Genomic DNA, 18610 nt, shown 5'->3' on the forward strand with positions numbered 1-18610 from the left:
TACAAACACGAGATGAAAGTATGAATCCTCGCGTTCCTGTTTTGAATGTCTATTTATTCGAAGTGGTTATGACTGTGTATTTATTTATATGTGTGTATGTAAACTCCTGCCATTCTCCACAGCAGAATCTATAAATAGCTATAATAACCATCCCGGAGAAATATCACATGGGTTCCAGTGGAAGGAAAGATCAAACCGGTGGGGCTGTTATCTCTCTTACTGTCGCTTCCTTTTTAATTTTTTAGTATGACTTTGTTTTGGGCTCCTAGACTGTTGACACTGAGTGTGACTAAGCCTTTGCCCCGAGGCCCTTCTCTTCTCCTAGCCCCTGACTTTTGCTTTCCATCTGGGGCCTGGGGTCCTCTTTGCACCTCCAGGTTTGCTCCCAGCTCACAGTGCAGGGAGGGGTCCTGTGTGGGAGGCTCCAGTCATGAGGGTAGGTCAGTCCAGTGGTTGCTGCCGCCACTGAGCGTGTCGCTGAGGACACTCTCACACTTGCTTGGACTGGAAAATCAGCTAGATGAAAAATTCAGGCAGTCAACTGGCACTTTTGTCTATAGGTCAGCAAATAACCAGTTTGAATGATTGTTTTCTTTAATGATTTTGGTTTAAGGATATATCTTCTACAACAAAACCCAGCATGCTTTCTTTGATTAGCTTGACTGGTTAAGAAAGTCATATGGAAAAATAATGAATTAATTTTGGGTATTGACTCAAATTAAAATGAGCACCTTCACTTTTTTGTGTGACTGATTTGAATTAAATCTTAATTTTTATGTGTCACCCATAACCTAAATGAGATGAATTCTTTGATGATACAAATTATTTTAGTAGTAAGAGCCTTTAATATGTTTATAGCCTCAATCAGATCCTGTTCATTGGCTCAAAAGCTGAGTTTTTTAATCAGTTGTGTATTAGACTGTGACTATAAATGTACATTTTATTGGTTAGTTTGATTATAACAACCTGCCTATTTATGAAAAAACAGGAATTATCTTATTTAAACACCCATTATTTTCCTTTCTCCATAATGACAACATCACTTAAATTGTAACTTTTCAGTGAGTTATTTCAACTTTAATTTTTTTTTAATCTTCACCTGAGGACATGCTTAGAGAGCGGGAGGGAGAGAGACAGAAACATTGATGTGAGAGAGAAACACTGATCTGCTGCCTTCCATACGTGCCCCAACCAGGGATCAAACCCACCACCCTGGTATGGGCCCTGATGGGGAGTCGAACTGGAAACCTTTTGGTGCACAGCACAAAGCTCCAACCAACTGAGCCACAACGGCCAGGGCAAGTTATTTCAACTTTATAAATATAGAAATCTGTCTTTTCAAATGACTAGATCAAGTTGATTGGTAATCATTCATTACGGTGCTTCAAAGCAGAAACTGGTTATCCAAATGGTATAGCCAATAAACTAAACAACATTTAAAGATGGGCCCCATTAAGAACAGAAATGAAAATTCCTCTTCAAAACACCACACAGGGCTTTCACATTTGGTTTTCTCATCTCTCCTGCCTTTGAATGAAGGCCCAGCCTGGTCGTGGTTCACAGTAGCTTCCTTCGGCTGGATTTAATTGCTGGAGAGGCGGGTAGGTGTCTTTCGCTAATGAGATTGGGCAATCTAAACGGTAACCCGCATTCCTCAGGCTGGGGCCCGTGTATTTAAAAACATAGCTAAGGGTTAAATAGGCTTTTGAAACAGAATAGCCTTTTTATGCTTGTTGTTGTTCTTGCTATTATTTTAAACATGAAGCTTCATGTTCCAAAAATACTTAGGCCCTTTCATAAGAAAGGCCCGTCCCCCGTGAAACTCTCCAACAGGAGCCAGGAAAGGCGTTACTGAATGTCGCCCTCTCGCCTGAATGGGAATTAGGGGTTCTCTCCATTCCCTGGGGCCACGTGGGGTTTCTTTTGTGTTTTGGGGAGTTTTTTTGGTGTGTTTTTTTCACGAGAAATATTCTCTTATCTCTGCTTTGGCTTTCTTTGCCCAGCTGTCCGTTCTTTCGTGGAGAAAACATCACCAGGGACAATGGTGATAAAACATCAGCATCATCAGTTACAGCTGCAGGTGCTTAACTAACATGCGGCCCAGTTTACTAGGCACCGAACGGACCACATTACTCCACCAAATGCTTGTCAACTACCTACAATCGCTCTCCAAGAAAACTTGTTCGCACACTTTCCGGGGGTGCCTTCACCCCTTCTCCTGCAGGGTCCTGCTACAGGGGGGACCATGGGTGTTTCAGCAAGGGGATAGTCCATATAACACAAACTGTTGTTTATGGGAGGGAAGCCAAAGAAACTTCACCTGAGGTCCGTGGCGTGAATATACCTGTGTGGTATTAATATCCAGAATCTAGAAGGCATCCCTGCAGTTATGATTTGGTACAAGGGGCAGTTTTTGGTTTGATATCAAGAATAGGGAACTTGGAAAACACAGATTTTCTAAGAAGTACACTTGTTTAACTCTTAGAATTTCCAATCAGGTTAGACTAGATTGCAACTAGCTTCAATATTTAACCAGTAATCCCTCAAAGTATTTCTCCTTGTGTCTAGATGCTATTAGGACCATGACTAGTAAGTAGTAAAACAACTAGAAGTTTTGGTTGATTCATAAAAATGTTATGATATGGTACTTTCACTTTTGGATAAAAAAGAGCACAAAAGCTCTTGAAAACTTCTCTTCGGTTTCCATTTTCTGATGCTAGGCATACATGTTGAAGCCTTTATTGGTGTCTTCAAGAATTAAAGAAAAGGTGGCACATGAAACTCAACCTGGACTTTATGCCACACATAAAAATCAACTCAAAATGGGTCACAGGGATTTCAATGTAAAATGATACAACTTTTAGAAAAAAAAAAATAGGAGAAAATCTTTGGGAGCTAGGGCTAGGTAAAGAGTGTTTAGACTTGACACCAAAAGCACAATAAAAAGGAAAATTAAAATTAATAAATTTGGCCTTGGCAGGGTACTCAGTTGGTTAGTGTCATCCCGAAACACCAAGGTTGCGGGCTGATCCCTGGTCAGGGCACATACAAGAAACAGCCAATGAACGAATAAGTAGAACAACAGATCTCTCTCTCTCTTTCTCAAGTCAATTAAGAATAATAAATTAATAAATTTGAGCTCCTTAAGATTAACTTTTGCTCTGCGAAAGATCCTATGAGACAGAGAAAAAAATCAAGCTAACAATTGGGAGAAAATCTTTGCAGACCACATGTGCAAGAAAACCCTTCTATCTAGAATATATAAAGAACCCTCCAAACTCACCAGTGATAACACAAACAGTCCGATTAGGGAATGAGCAAACATGCATGGAGATTTCACAAAAAGGGACATACACCTGAAAGTATGTTCAGCATCACCAGCCATTAGGGACGTGCAAATTAAAACCACGAGCTAGCTCAACATGCCTATCAGGGTTAAAATAAAAATTAGTGCCCACACCCCATGCTGGTGAGAAGGCAAAGAAATGAGGCCGCTCAGGCACTGGGAATGCTATTGGTGCAGCTGCTCTGGAAAATACTTTGGCAGTTTCTTTAAAAACTCAACACGCACTTACCATCTAATTCGGCAATTGTAGCCTTGGGCATTTATCCCAGAGAAAGGAAAACGAATGTTCACACGAAAACCTGCCCATGAACGTGCATAGAAGCTTTGTTGGTAAGAGACCCAACTGGAAGGCACCCAAATGGCCTTCAACAGGTGAGTGGTTGGACAAGTTAGGACACCTCCACGCCAGGCATGCGACGCTGTGTAGCAACAAAGCTGCTCATGCAGGCAGAGACGGGCATCCCTCTGAAGGGAACCATGCTGAGCTTGAAAACACCAGTCTCAAAAGGCTGCACTGTATGACCCCCATTCACGCAACACTCAAAGCAAACCAGAGAGAGAGAAGAGCCTGATGGGCGACAGAGGCTGGGGAAGGGACAGGAGCGCGGAGGGGGCTGTAAGAGTTAACACCGAGGCCTTTGGAGAAAGACCAGCTCTGAGTTTTGATCTGTGATGATGGTTACATGAATCTACACATGTGATAAAATTGCACAGAACAGGTATAAACGTGCCTACATACACGTGCACACACACACACACACACACACAAATGAGTGTGTGAGCACCTGTAAAACTTGCAAATTTTGCATAAGCTCCCCAGGTCATGTCATTGTGGTTTTCTTGCTAGTGATACTGGACTATAATTTTGCAGGATGGTACCATTGAGGAAAACTGGGTAAAGGGTCCGTGCAAATTCCCCATCCCATTTTCCCACCACTTTGCATGAATATATAATTATTTCAAGAATAAAAAATTTAAAAGCCTTGTGCTGGATTCAATTTAAGGTTTAACCCTGTATGTTTAAGAAGAAGGTATTTATTTCTGCTAAGAGCAAGGAATGAAAGAGATGAGCATGGAGACAATATAAGAAACTGGGAACATGGATAGGACTGTAGCTTGATAAGTATTGAGTTTGCTTACCTATTTTTCCATGAATATAACTGTGTGCGAATGAGGAGAGCAGAGGTCAATTCAGCCGAAACACAGCTGGAAGCCTGACATCCTGGGCCCCCATCCCTGCTGGCTCGGTCGCTGCAGGGGCCACAGCGGTTTCTCCAGACCTAAGCCCAGAAAAAACAGTAAAACAGTTAAAAAGTGCAAACAGTAATCAATGTATTTGCTCCCCCAATAGATTTAATCATATTTTGAAAATTCCCATTTTATATCATCTTTGTTGGAATCGCTTAGGCCTCGAATCAGATGTTTCTTGGGAAAACAAAAGTAGTTAGGGAACCAAATTCTGAGATGCTGTATCCTCTCACTCTTTCACACAAATAGATAAGCACATTTTGAAACATTTCCTTTCCACACAAATAGATAAGCAAATTTTGAAACTTTTCACACAAATAGATAAGCGAGTTTTGAAATCTCTCTATAGCTTTTCAGCAATAAAATATAATTATATATATTATATTTTATATATATATAAAATTTTGGATGGCTCCAACAAAAATGTCATGCCTTATTAAGAACTTTCAAAAAAGTGGAGTTGCATAATTTATTTTTTGGAAATCGCCACTCATTATAGCAGTAGGGGACGTCTTTAAAAGCGAGGAAACATCCACACATCAGATTCGTTTTCTTACTCCCTGGACTGTTGTAAAATTTGAAATGTTTCAAATGAAAATGTGAAAGACGTCAATCAGATAAGAGTTGAAAAATTTAAAATGAAAGCTCATGCATGGCTTCCTTCCGTAGCACAGAAGATGATCCCTGTAGAAAGTTATTGCTGGTAAGCCCAGCATTAATTTCCAAATTTTGTAAAAACAAGTGCTTTTCCCTAATGCACTGTCTCCATCAAGGATCATAATTTAATTATTTCAAACCACAGTGTATTGGAATCCAGTACAAGATTTTTTGGAAAAACCATCATCAATTTTACAAATTTAGGAAAAGCAAATTAGTTATTTTCTTGGGCATGAAAGAAAATTTAGCCTGAGCTTCTGAGCTAGTTTAATATGAGAAAACCCAGCTCCTGCTTGCCTGTCCCGCTGACGGCGTCTCCACCACCATTACTCTGCGGTGAGAAAGGATCATGATTTGGCCATTAGAAGGCCTGGGTTTCAGTCCTGACTCTAATCTTTCTAAGTTTCATATATCGAATTGTAAAACGAGACTACACTCATTTCATAAGGCAATCGTGAAACTTAAATGGAAAAAAAACCCAAAAAACTTAGATAAAAGTGCTGAAGATGGTGGCTGGAAATCAGTAAGTGCCCAATAAACGTTATGAAAAATACATGTTTTCCTTTTCCTTTTCCAAGGGAATGATATCCACTGCATATGGTTGCTATTAGCTTCAAGTGAAACAATAATGTATGTAAAAGTGGCTATTGCTTGTGATTATTGCTGTTATCACCAGGGCACGGGATGATGGGGCCCCCACTCAGCAGATTCCTCATCTCGTGTAGGGTTTTGTGCAAGCACGGGGCCCAGAGTTTGGTGGGCTTCCAGAGGCCTAAGGAGGCTGACATCACCCTGGAAGCCTGCTTCCTTCGGTGACACTGCTGTTGACTTGTTGGCACTCACGGGCACGCTTATTGCAGGGGGTCTGACCTTGACTGACTTTGGAAGAGAGTTGCTGACCCCGGCTGCTTGGGTTGCAGAAGTGTATTCGTTGAGGTGAGCGATTGATGGATAGAATGGGTTAAAGCCCGGTAGTGACGGCTACTTGTTGCCCAGGCCACCGAACAAGAAATCTTGTCCAAAATTTGTGGGAACATTTAGCTTCTCAGTGCTCACTTTTCACACACCTACCAATTTTGCTAGAAGCTAACTCATCTAAAAGGAATAAAGTTTGTACCCCTGACGCTGAATACCATATTATAGGGGTTCAGAATCTGTCACCTCGAAATACAACAATTTGGCATAGCGATCGTTTTGAATTAAAGGTACTTGAGGAACAGGTGGGGCAAGAAGGACACCCTGAACCCCCTTTGCTTCCCTGATAGCAGGAGGCACAGATCCCATACGAAAGGTACCTTCCCTGCACCAGGTGGAAGGCATCTTGATCACCAGAGACGGGTCATTTAGGGGGAGAGGGCTCTACAAACAAACCTTGTTCATCTTCACCATTTACTACACTTAGCCCACAACTCTGGCCTGTCAATTCTTCACATATTTATAGTTTCTTTGTCTAAAAGATATAAACGCTTTCTACTCTGGTCACTTTTTTGAGTCTCATCGCTTTGTGGGACTCCCGTACTTACATCCATAATTAAATTTGTTTTTCTTTTGTTAATCCGTCTTTTCACTACAGGTGGGGTTCTCAGCCAAGAACCTAGAAGGGCAGAGGGAAAATTATTTTCCCTCTTCTACGACATCTTATTAAACTAATCTACTTTATGATGTCGGTATTATCATATTCCTTTAAAAGGAGATGGATCTGACGCACAGGGAAGTTTAGCGTTTTGCCCGATATCAGAGAGCCAGAAAATGATAGTAAGCAACTAAGTGGATTCGAATCCATATCTGTGCAACTCCAAAGCCTAGACTGTTAACCCCTGTGCAGGTTCTGATTGCCGCCAGCTTTGTTAAAGCGAATGCTAAACATGTTACGTTTTAAACTAAAGGGGGAAACACAAATTAGCCGCCCAGTCATGGATTCATTTATCCATTTAACACGTCTATTGAGCCCCTATGATCTGCTAGGCACTGGTCTCAGCGCTTCTGTAGAGACAGAGATAAAGCCAAAGTCTATACCTTCTTAGAACTTACGCTTTAATAAGGAAGGTCGTAAATAAATAAATACGAAATATATTAATGTACTAAAACAATGAGTTATTGAAGTACAGTGCTGAAACTCTCAGTTATCTTGAAGAATTAACAATTTGTTCGAGGAGACAAAGCACGAGTACACAGAAAGTTAAACAGTTAAAAGTGTCAGGCAACCTAAATAAAATAAGAACTGAAATAAGATATCAAAGATTGATTTCTGTTAGCATTGTGGAAAACAAATGATGCAAGTTCAGAAGGGGGGAAGATTGCTCTGGGGAGGTTTTGGGGAGGAGACTGAAGACTAGATAGGATTTGGCTGACTGGCAGGAGGAAGGTATCCTGGGACGCGAAAACAAGTTAATTGTCTCAATGAGACGACCGAAAGTTCATTTTTTATTTTTATTTTTTGCTAATAGTTGCTAAACATGACAGATTTAAAGAGTGTAAGCTTGGCCTTCATGGCTCTTAACACTAACTCTGGAGCCCCGTTCAATTTCATGAGCCTGACCTCGAAAGCATCAGCATAACTTGGATGTTCATGCAGCAACTTCTGGACCCCAACAGATGGATATGCTTTTGAACAAAAAAAAAAAAAAAGCAAACAAAACACTACATTTACCATGCCCTGTAGAGTATGAAAACCTAGCTAACATTCTCATTTACTCATCACTTGATTCCTTTAAAAGGTCATCCATCGTTGGCTCCCGTGTCCCTTAAGAGCTTGTGCAAAGCTGGAGTGCAAATGGCCGAGCAGTCAGACGCCTTCCAGTATTTCTCTGGTGGGAGTACAGGGGCAAGTCAAGGTCCTTTCACAACAGTGGCTGATGCAAGACAGAGCCTAGAGGCAGGCGGAACGGGAACTTGATTTTGAACGTGCGGAGCGCTCGTCTGTTGGGCTGGGCATTGAGAGGATGGCTGAAGGCAGGGCCCAGCTCTGTATCTCCCCAGGGGTTGCTGCATTTTGAAATACGGTGCTCAAGCTACCCATTCTGGAAAGGAGTCCCTTTGTCCACGCTGCCTGAAATCTGAGCACATGTCCAGAGGCGGAGGCCCAGCTCCTTTCACACGTAAAAGGGAAACTTGAAATTAATCCTGGGGGCTAACACATATGCGAGGGAAGCGACAGGATGCATTTCCGAGCAAGGAAAAGGAAGTGTTAGGTGACTTTTTTTCCTCCTAGACTGACGGAGAAGTTGAGGAAAAGAACAGTCCAATAGTTTTTACAAATGCAACCAACAATCTGTATTTCACTGTTATTTCACTTCAGCATTAGGTGTCAGAGACATTTAGAGCAAGGGGAGTCAAATTTAATTTCCAGGTCTCTGTGACTGTCCATGGAGTCCTGTAACCCGAAGACTCAACCGCCTTCCGAGAGGGCTGTTTTTCTACTTGAGACTTTTTTCAGGGACTTTTTGGGGGGTTGGGGGTGGGGATATGGGGTTGAGATAAAAATAAAATTCACAAGTGTTGGTGTATGCACTTTAATTAGTTTGCAATTGCTGAATCAACCTAGTTAGAGGTAATGTGTTCTAAAAATGTCAAACTTCTCAGAATTGAACATATTACTGTTCTCATTACCAAAATGAAGGAACACAGTTAATTCAATGAGTTTCTATTAAGTGCTGAGTGTTTAATAAAAGTCATTACGCTGTGTGCCATGGGGGATATAAATAAAGACGTTATATACGTCCTGTGAGAAGTGCCAATCTCACTAATGCTCAAAAAAGTCTAAAAGAAGCAAAAAAACAAACCATTTTTGTAAAACTTCAGTGGCTGTGTTTATACACACATATTGGTTTCAAAAGTCCTACCAATGTCCAATGAAGACTTTATTGACTGTGTTTATACACACATATTAGTTTCAAAAATGCTACCAATGTCCAATGCAGTTACATAAGATTTTCTATAGGAGAGCAGTCGTGTAAAAATTTGAGGAAAAATGGAAATAGTAAAATCTCATTCAAAATAGGACCAACACAACTAGATCTCCTTCTAGCACTGGAAAAAACTGCTGGTGTTCATTGTGTCCAACAATAAGAGTTGGTGTGTGTTTGGGGATCTTGGTTAGCTCTGCCCTTGGACCTGAGTAAGAGGAGGCCACTGAGTTTAGATAACCTGTGTCACTTGGGATCCAGGGTCCAGTGCTGGTCCAGCATGATCCATAACTAGCGCTGGTTATGTAATTTGTGGGCCAAGTGCAAAATAAAAATATCCATTTTACAAATAAACAGGAAAAAGTGCTGGGAAAGATACATAGAAAGGTATTTTCCCTTCTTCCACCAGCCTCTCTCTCTCTCTTCCGCTCTCTCTAGAACTTGCTGTGGTGTTTTCCTTTGCTCTTTCATGTCGTCCCAAGTTTTAAATTGTTGGCACTCACCTCGTGTTCATCTCCATGTTGTGCAATGCGAGTTGCAAATGCAAACACTGGAGCATTTAGTCTGTATGCACGATCACTGAAATTACACAATCTGCATGTTGTTGCTCAATCCCTGGAGCTGGCCAGGAAAGACAAAACGCAAGCCAGACTCGGAGAGGTGAGAGAAAGGAAGAGAGGATTCCCCCCAGGCATGGAGCCAGCTGAGGAAGCGCTGGGTATGGAGATGCTGGATGGGAGTGCGGTGTCTTCCTCTCCCACAGCCAGGATGCAAGGGAATCTCGCTTCAAAGACTATTGTTTCCCAGGACAGCTGAGCATCCATGGTCTTCCTTCCCTTCCTGTCCCACCGTATGATTCTGGAGATATTTAAGAATGAGTGTGGTGTTTGCAACAGTTGGACACAGTAGCTGAGATACATGTTCACGTAATTAAACATTCCTTTTGCTTTTAAATTTGTAAAATGTAGGTACGGATATGAGGCACATCAAATGTGGCTCTGATTCTCCAAGCAGCCAGATGAACACTGAATGACGGAATTGTGAGTCGTTTTATTTAAAAAGCAGTGATTTAATTAAAATGCCAAACTTTTTCAGCTTTATTTAAATATTTTGGTTTAGATTTTTAGATAAACATAAGTTATAATTTATATTTTGTCTTTTAATCTTAGTAGATAGCTTTCAATATTTTGAGAGGATAACTTTTAGGACATGTATAAAAATAACTAACTTTCCCTTTATCACATTTGCTTTAATTTACATTTTACATACTTTGTATAGACTTATATTTTGCTTTCTGCTAGGACAATACTAAATCAAAACAAAAATTCTGTGAAAAATCTTGTTTATAACAACATAATTAGTGATTTTACTGAAACAAAGGAGAGAATAGCTTTTTACGGGATAAAAGCATGCTTTATGAACTGTGGAGGTCGTTGCCTTGTTACTCATCCAGACATCACCAGCCCATAAACAGGATACCTTTATGTGCATAATAATAATTAACTTCAGTTGTCTTTGATGTTTTGCAAACTTTCAGGCATATAAAACCATAGCTTTATTCACATTCATTTTTTTTTAACTTTGGTCAATACGAAGGTATAATTTTCAGTGTTCAGAGGACAGAATTTTTTTCCTTAACTCTTTGTTAGCTCAATTTATAACTTTTAAGTATTTAGACATATGGTTTACAGGCCTCTGTAGTCTTCTCTTGGGCCTCAAATATTAGGTGAAGGCCTGTTCTTTTTTGTGTGTGTGGTTTTTTTTTCCCAATTAAAGCTTTGTCTCTTGATGTAGAAAAATCCCAGACATAGAAGGCAGTTGGCCTTTGTGAATGAGACCAATTGAGAGACTATTGCTTCAAACATCTCTCTTCTCAGGCTCACTCATCAGATGAATCTGAACAAGATAATATAACCTTTGGAAACGGGAAATATTGGCACAGTAGACTTCACAGGTGGGTTAACAAGCAGATTAGGCCAGCATAAGAGAAAAGTAAGTAAATTAGAGAAGAAATATTTTTTAAAATCCTGAATTAAACTCGGGGATGTGGAGATGGAAACATAAGAAAAGTTAAGATATCTACAAAATGGAATGAGGTCTAACATAAATCTCACCAGAGTAAATCTCCCAGAAGGACAGAACAGAAGAGAGACAATTTTAGAGAAATTGACATAATTTTCCTGCCCTGATAAAAGTATGAACTACCAGATAAAAGAATCATAATTTATAGCAAATGATAAGTATAAAGACATTTACAAGAGGCACACTGCACTAAAACTGCAGAGCAATGGACATGAAAAGACCTTAAAGAAGTGAAAGAGTCATGTCAGCTAATGTACAAGAGAGCAGATTTATAGGAGATGTCTGGACAGCAACTGAAGAATTAAGAATACTGTGAAATAGTATCTCTGAAAGTGCTGACACAAGATAATCTTCAACCCAGAATTTTATACCCAGCGACACTATTTTTTAATGATGAGAGCTGGCTTAAACTGTCTGCTTGCTCTTATCAGATGCTCCTTTTGATTTATGCTTTTAATACCTCCCATTCATAAGCTTACGTTTCTTCAATAAACCATATCTTCAATAAACTAGCTACATGTACTATTCTTAGCAATGTAAAGACCAAACAAAGAAATTCCGTGCCTAGAATCTTAATTACATTCATCCTAACGTCATTTTAACAGTGTTTTCCCAGCATAGTTTGCAGTTTTCAAATAGTATATAGTGCTTTGTAATTTAGAAAGCACTTAGGCCTATAATATCTCATTTGAGCCTAACATTTGATATATCAGGGTGGGTAAGAAAGTATTTTTTTTGTATTTTTACCCAGAAGAAAGCAAGTTCCTAAGATGTAAAATGCCTTGTTCGAGTCATGCAACTAGAATTAGGCTGAGCTAGGATCCTTCCACACAACATTTAGCACAAGTGTATTAAATATGACGATATGTCAGGCACTCTTGAAGAGAGTAGAGGTGCAGTGGGATGATATTCATCCCCATGGTTTCTGTAGACCGTGATGTTTTACATTTCACTGAGTTCTGCTGTTTCTCAGCTGCCATGTTCATTGTCAAACTCATCTCTTAAATTCTTTGACCATGTTCTTGAGCAACTTAAAAAAAGCAACCTTTAAAAATATTAGTAACACAGTTTTCTCCACAGTCTGTTGGTTGCAGACTGATTTACATGCACAGTCATGACTGGGTGAATATAAGCCAGAGTTTCCTCATGTCTGTGGCCCCAGCACCCAGCACATAGTGGGAAGTCAATACCTATTTGTTTGATGAATAATGAACAGAACACATGAAATTTATTAGACAACATTGGCCATGTGTCTCCTTTCGTGAAATCATATCAAATGCATCCAACTGAGTGTCTGCTACCTGATCAGGCTCTTCCTGGCGGAGAAACAGCAGCTCTGAGGACGTGTGGTTGGTGGGGATCACGGGGTAAGATCCTACGCTGTTCTGATGGTCTATCAACGCCATATTTCCTTCCTGACTTTCTGGTCACCCACCTTTGCTCAGTCTATGGCTATTTCCCGCTCAGCTTCTCCAGTCTGACTCATGGAGTGACCTACTTTCTGGGCTCTGGCCCTTCCTCCTGGTTCTCAGAGTCTGACGGGCATTCTCCTTCCCAGCACTGAGCTTCTGAGGACAGCTATCTGGGAACAACCTCATCTTGGCATGGCCTTGAGGGAATCTCACCTCCACCCACCTCCATCTGTAGCCCCTCCTCAGCCCCACAAAAAAAGTACCCACTGCCAGCCCTGGTGGGTCTTGTCCTGGCTCAGGATGATATAGTCTCTACACCTGCCAGGCTGGTCTTTGTCCTTCGATCTTCTTTGGATGCTTGACCCCTTGCTTTTTTATATCTCTTTTGGTAACCTCAGTTCTCCCTTTCTTTCCTTATCTTCAGTGTCATTAAAAATCTTGCCTGTTTCAAATATATATCCAGCCAGTCTGAGGACAAACTGAAATGCCCCCTTGCTCCTGTGAGGACAGCAGACCTCACCTGTAACACACTTTCTGTGTTAAGAGTTGTACACAAGGTGCCTTCTGCCAGCCCTTCTGGATTGTGAGCCTTGCAATCCCGTGTGGCAAAAACGGGCAAGTGTGAACTGTGTACACTTCAGAAAATGCCCTTTAATTTTGACAGCTGTCACTTGTTGGGAGATTGTTCTTATTTGCATTTCCATTTCCTCCTTCTGCCAACTCTCTGGTGCCTTTTTTCTTCAAAAAGATAATACTCCCTGTCCACTGGTACACAGTTTGGAAAACTTTGCCTTGTGTGCATCCAACATCAGAATCAAAGTCAACGGTGCTTCTATTGAAGAAAATCAGTTCTTAATTATGTGTTTGTTGGATCCAGACTTTCTTCTCTCAAGCCCAACATGCCCTAGGTCATCTCCCAGGGCTATCAACTCCGGCAGTTAATTTTTTTGCTCAAAGGTAATGAGAAGTTCATATTAGCTTCAGTAAAATGTAATTAGGTAGGTCGCTCTACCAAAAAATGAATTCCACAGAGCCCCATGAAAAAGAGAGGAATAATTTTGGATCCTCTATTATTACTGTTATTATTATTATTACCACTACAAGGTCCACAACTACCCCTATTATTATTTGGCTACATGACACTTTAAGGCAGATCCCATCCTTTACTTTTCTCTACCATCCAGCTGAGTCAGGAACCATTTTGGAACTCTCTTTCTTTAAAAAAAAAATATTTTTATTGATTTCAGAGAGAGAGTAAGGGAGAGGGAGAGAGAGATAGAAACATCAATGACGAGAGTCATTGACCGACTGCCTCCTGCTGGGGATCGAGCCTGCACCCCAGGCATGTGCCCTGACCGGGAATCCAACCTCGATCTCCTGGATCCTAGGTCAACGCTCAACCACTGAGCCATGCCGGCCGGGCTGGAACTCTCTTTCTGAGTCAATTCGGAAGCCATAATTTTTTCCTGGTGTTGAACAACCATTTGGAATGAGGCCATTTCATAGAATCCCAAGGTTGGAAGAGATTTGAAAGTTTACCTCTGACAACCGACCACCACCAACTGTCCTGGTCGCCTTTCCTACATTCCTGTCAAGAGGGTGGTCTGGCCCCCGACGGACCCCTTCGCGGTGATCTGTCCTCTGAAACACTAGGAGGTTCTCTTTTTCATCATCTTTCACCTCATTCCTGGAGCAACTGTCCTTGAACTGCGGTTGGGTGGCTGATCACGCCAAGGGGGTGGGAGGTAAGAATTGTAACGGGCAGGCCAAGTCCGGTTGCACAAAATCAGCTTGCTGTTGCTGGCACGAGACCAGCATAGACACCGTCCACATCAATAGGGATCTTTTGGGATTCGAGCATTATCTGCCTGAGCCAGGGAGAACACCAATAGCCCTCCTGTCATAAGCTAACAGCTCTGCATACTTTAGAAGCAATGAGCCTAAACAAAAAGGCATTTTCCTGCAGTGGTTTGCATTGGAGCCAATAGGAGCTGTAGCACATACCATGGAAAGGAGGGATTTACTGGGTCTCGGAGCAATCTCCTCGTGGCTTACTGCTTATTGTGTTAGCCTGAGCCCCTCTATTGTCCCAGAACTAACCCTCAGCTAATGTGAACCATCAGGCAAGGTGTGATTTCTTTCCTTACACAATTTCCCAAGCAACAGCTCATACTTAATAGCCGCCATTACAAAGAACTTTGCTCTATCGTGCTAATTACTAAAAGGAATGGGTCATGCTCTCCTGTTTTCTTTTAAACTCATGCAATTAACTTGTTAAAAAGTTCACCTCGCCTGGAACTGGATGGAGGCAGTCATTTGGGGAATAGTATCTGGCATTTGCAAAATGTATTTCAGTGGGAAACAAGTCCTTTCTCTCTTGCTGTTTGGAGAGGAAGCACCTGGGAGCTACCTGGTTCATGGGCAGCCGCTGTGTCTGTCCTCGGGAGGATGGAGTCATGGCAGAGTGACTCCCCTGGTCCCCCGAGCCAGGCCACAGAGCCACAGGCTCGGTCCATGGGTGTGAGCTGCAGCGTCGTGACTCATCGAGGGTGAGCTGGAGTGGGGAGATCCAGAGAGGGCAGGAGAGTGCTTCCAAAGAGAAGCCAGACTCCAGCCAAGTGTCCAGCAGGGCTCCCTGGTGCTGGGAACCTCAGTTACTCAGTTGTCTGCTGCAGAGGGCCCCCTTCCTCCAAAAAAAAAAAAGCTTGTTTGTTTGCTGAAAGGGCCCCAGGCATGGAGTTTGGGTGCAGGACTGGACACACCTGGGAGATATAACGAACTGGGCCTGGCGTTAGTGAGCACGGGATGGGCACACAGGGCGCAGAGTCCCCTCCTCATCGCTCACCTTCTGGGAGAGTCTGAACTTTAAATCTGTAGCAATTCAATTCCTTGTTGGACGTGAATTCTCCTTGGGGTGTTGGAATGTGGCTACCGTGGAAAAGACTTCATTTGATCAGACCTAAAAGTTTCTGACCCCTCCGAAAGGTGATTTCTTTCTTTTTTTTTTTTTTTTTTAAAAAATATGTTTTTATTGATTTCAAAGAGAGGAAGGGAGAGGGAGAGAGAGATAAAAAAGTCAATGATGAATCATTGATCAGCTGCTCCCTGCACTCCCCCTACTGGGGATCAAGCCCTCAACCTGGGCATGTGTCCTGACCAGGAATCGAACTGCAGTCTCCTGGTTCATGGGTGGACGCTCAACCACTGAGCAACGCTGGCCGGGCTGAAAGGTGACTTCTTGAGACACAGAATAGTCTATGAGTGTGTGCCTTGACTCCATAGCACTGTAATACAAATAGTTATGCAATAATTGTATTTCAAATAATGCCAGGCTATGAGTGAAGTCATTTCTGTTAAAAAAAAATGCTAGCCTATGAGTGAAAATCAATGGATGATCGCTCTAGAAGGTTGAAAAAAGGAACTCACAAGTTTATATATGTATAAATATATAGGGTGGGGCAAAGGTAGGTTTACAGTTGTTTGTATGGAAAATAATACAATCATTAATAAATAATAGTACAAGAATAAACTCTGTGTTTCACGTACTCACAAATGCCAACCTACCTTTGCCCCACCCTGTATGTATGGGTAATAAACTTCTAGATATACTAATTTCTGGAGTTTGCACGCACATATATATATGTTTATATAATTTATATAATTATATAATTGCATTTATATAATTACATACATTTCTGAAAAAATATACATGTGTGTTTATCTCTGAAGGTCAAAATTGAGACCCCAGATCTAGATATGCTTTATTATTTGACTGCTTGGGCTTCAAGGGTTTAAGGAGAGGTAGGGTAGGATTCAAAGTATCAGAGTTTGCTTTGGCCGGGTAGCTCAGTTACTTAGGGCATCATCTGATATGCCAAGGTTGTGGGTTCGATCTCTGATCAGGGCACTTACAAGAAGCAACCAATGACCTCATCAATAAGTGGAACAACACAGATGTTTCTCTCTCTCTCTCTCTCTCTCTCTTTCTCTCTAAAAAATCAATCAACAAAATTTTTTTTAAAGAAATATCAGAGTTTTCACAACCAGCCTTCTCAGAGGTTCCCTGGCCAAGTCTGGATACCCCAAGAGGCTGAGAAAAACGCGTGACCTTCTGGGCACATTACACACTGTCCAAACCTTTTGGGGCTGACCCATCCCAGGCCATGAGCTCGGCAAGCCAGGTGGCACCTTATGCAAACGGGACAGCCAGACTCGGACAAGCAGCCTTACACCTCATTCCTGTAAGAAATGGTCGATTCAAAAATGTTTTCTTTTCACTGAGTTAAAAATAGTGGAAACTGAAATAGCTCATCCTATGAGACACTTAAGAGTAAAATGAGTGTTTTACTTTTTTTTTTTTTAACTTTCTTTCCTTAAAAAATGTGTCGCACTCGACCAATCAGGCGGCGGCAGCCAGGGTGGAATGTTAACCATCCCGCCGGATGGCACAGGGAGGGGAGCGGGCCTTTCATCTCCACCAGAGGCTGGCACGGGAATGCACTGTTCTCCGCTATGTGCGAGCCGGGGCAAACTTTCCCAGGGTATTTTTCTTTTGCATTTCTCACTCCTATTGGATCGGGAGCTCGTGCATGTGACCCGGCAGGGTCCCGTTTTCCATAATAAGACTCAAAATATGCCAGCAATGTTTTCTTTAGCACAGGCTGTGAGTGTCCAACACAAAAGCCACAGAACTCCTTTTCCTGTGGCTTCCAGTCCACCTTTTCCTGGAGAAACTCCCACAGTGACCCCACCGTGCTCGCCCCGAGCTATTCTTCCAACGGGCCCCCTGACCTGGGGGGAACCCGCAGTGGGGCGGCTGCAGAAACCGATTCCGAGATCCTCCAAGATGCAGGCTTTGTTCGTTCCTTACGGTTCCGTCTCTGATGACTCACCTTCAGTAAATCACAGCCCTGGGACTGTTGTTCCTGTAAGGGGAGGGCACTGTCACTGAGTCATCCATACTGGGAACCAGGGTTCCTATGGCCAGGGTGTTGTGTCCAGAATCTGGGCTGCCGGTAACAGAGCCCGTATAATCTAAATGGATTACAAAGGGATACGAAAGTGACCAAAGGTGTGCCCTTCAGTTAAGCAGAATCCGGTGGAATCCACTGATACCCATATGACCTTTAGTGGACTTGATTTGCAGGCCTTAACTTCTTCACTTGCAAACTGGGTACATAAAGTTTTTGCAAGGATTACATGTAATGATGTACCCCATGTACTTAGCATAGCACTGAGGTTATTTTAAGCACAAAGCCTGCAACCCTGGTCTCATTTCCAATCAATTGAATCAACCATCCATAGGTAGACTCCGTAATTCAGTGAATAAAAATGCTCTCACTGCGATTAGGATTATGGCCCAGGTCCTCTTCTGAGTCCTGCATATGACTATCATTCAAGCTCTTTAGACCAGTGGTTCTCAAAGGGAGGCAACTTTGCTCCACAGCGGGCATTGCTTTTGGCTACTGTACCATGGGTGTGGGGAACCGTCTAGTGAGTAGAGGGCAAGGCTATTGCTAGACATCCTGCTGTGCACAAGACAGTCCCCTGCGCCCGCAACAGGGAATTATCTGGACCAAAATGTCAAGAAAGCCCGGTTTAGAACCAAAGCTTTAGGATCTGCTGTTGGGGCTGGAAAGATATCACAGGAGCCGTTTCAAGAAACAAACCTATCAAGTGTCTCCCTGAGCCTGGTTTACCCCAGGGGCAGTCTTGATGCCTACTATGTTTAGGGCTGCGATACAGGGGTTGAGACAGTCTGGCTTTCTGAAGCCAATAGGCTCCCACAGAGGCCAGGACGCTGACTGATGGCTGAAGGACAAATGGAAGAATTAGCTAAATCCCCCTGATGGTAAATGCCTGCGTCTAATCCCAGAGATTAGATATAAATTAGAAGCGGCTTTAGGAGGTTTAGTATCACTCCGAAGACTAAAGGAGAGTTTTCTAAAGTGAATCCATCT

General features: G+C 42.2%; 1 long non-coding RNA gene across 1 annotated transcript in view; it reads right to left on the reverse strand.

Moving 5' to 3' along the window:
• Window positions 1–18610, reverse strand: part of LOC308550427 — a 267422-nt gene that overhangs the window by 63067 nt on the left and 185745 nt on the right. Inside the window, exon 5 of the long non-coding RNA XR_013997894.1 lies at window positions 4487–4626. This is a non-coding gene — a long non-coding RNA (uncharacterized lncRNA). The remainder of the gene's footprint in view (window positions 1–4486; window positions 4627–18610) is intronic.

This window comes from Miniopterus schreibersii (assembly GCF_964146895.1).
Source record: "Miniopterus schreibersii genome assembly, chromosome: 21".
NCBI classification, from domain to species: Eukaryota; Metazoa; Chordata; class Mammalia; order Chiroptera; family Miniopteridae; genus Miniopterus; species Miniopterus schreibersii.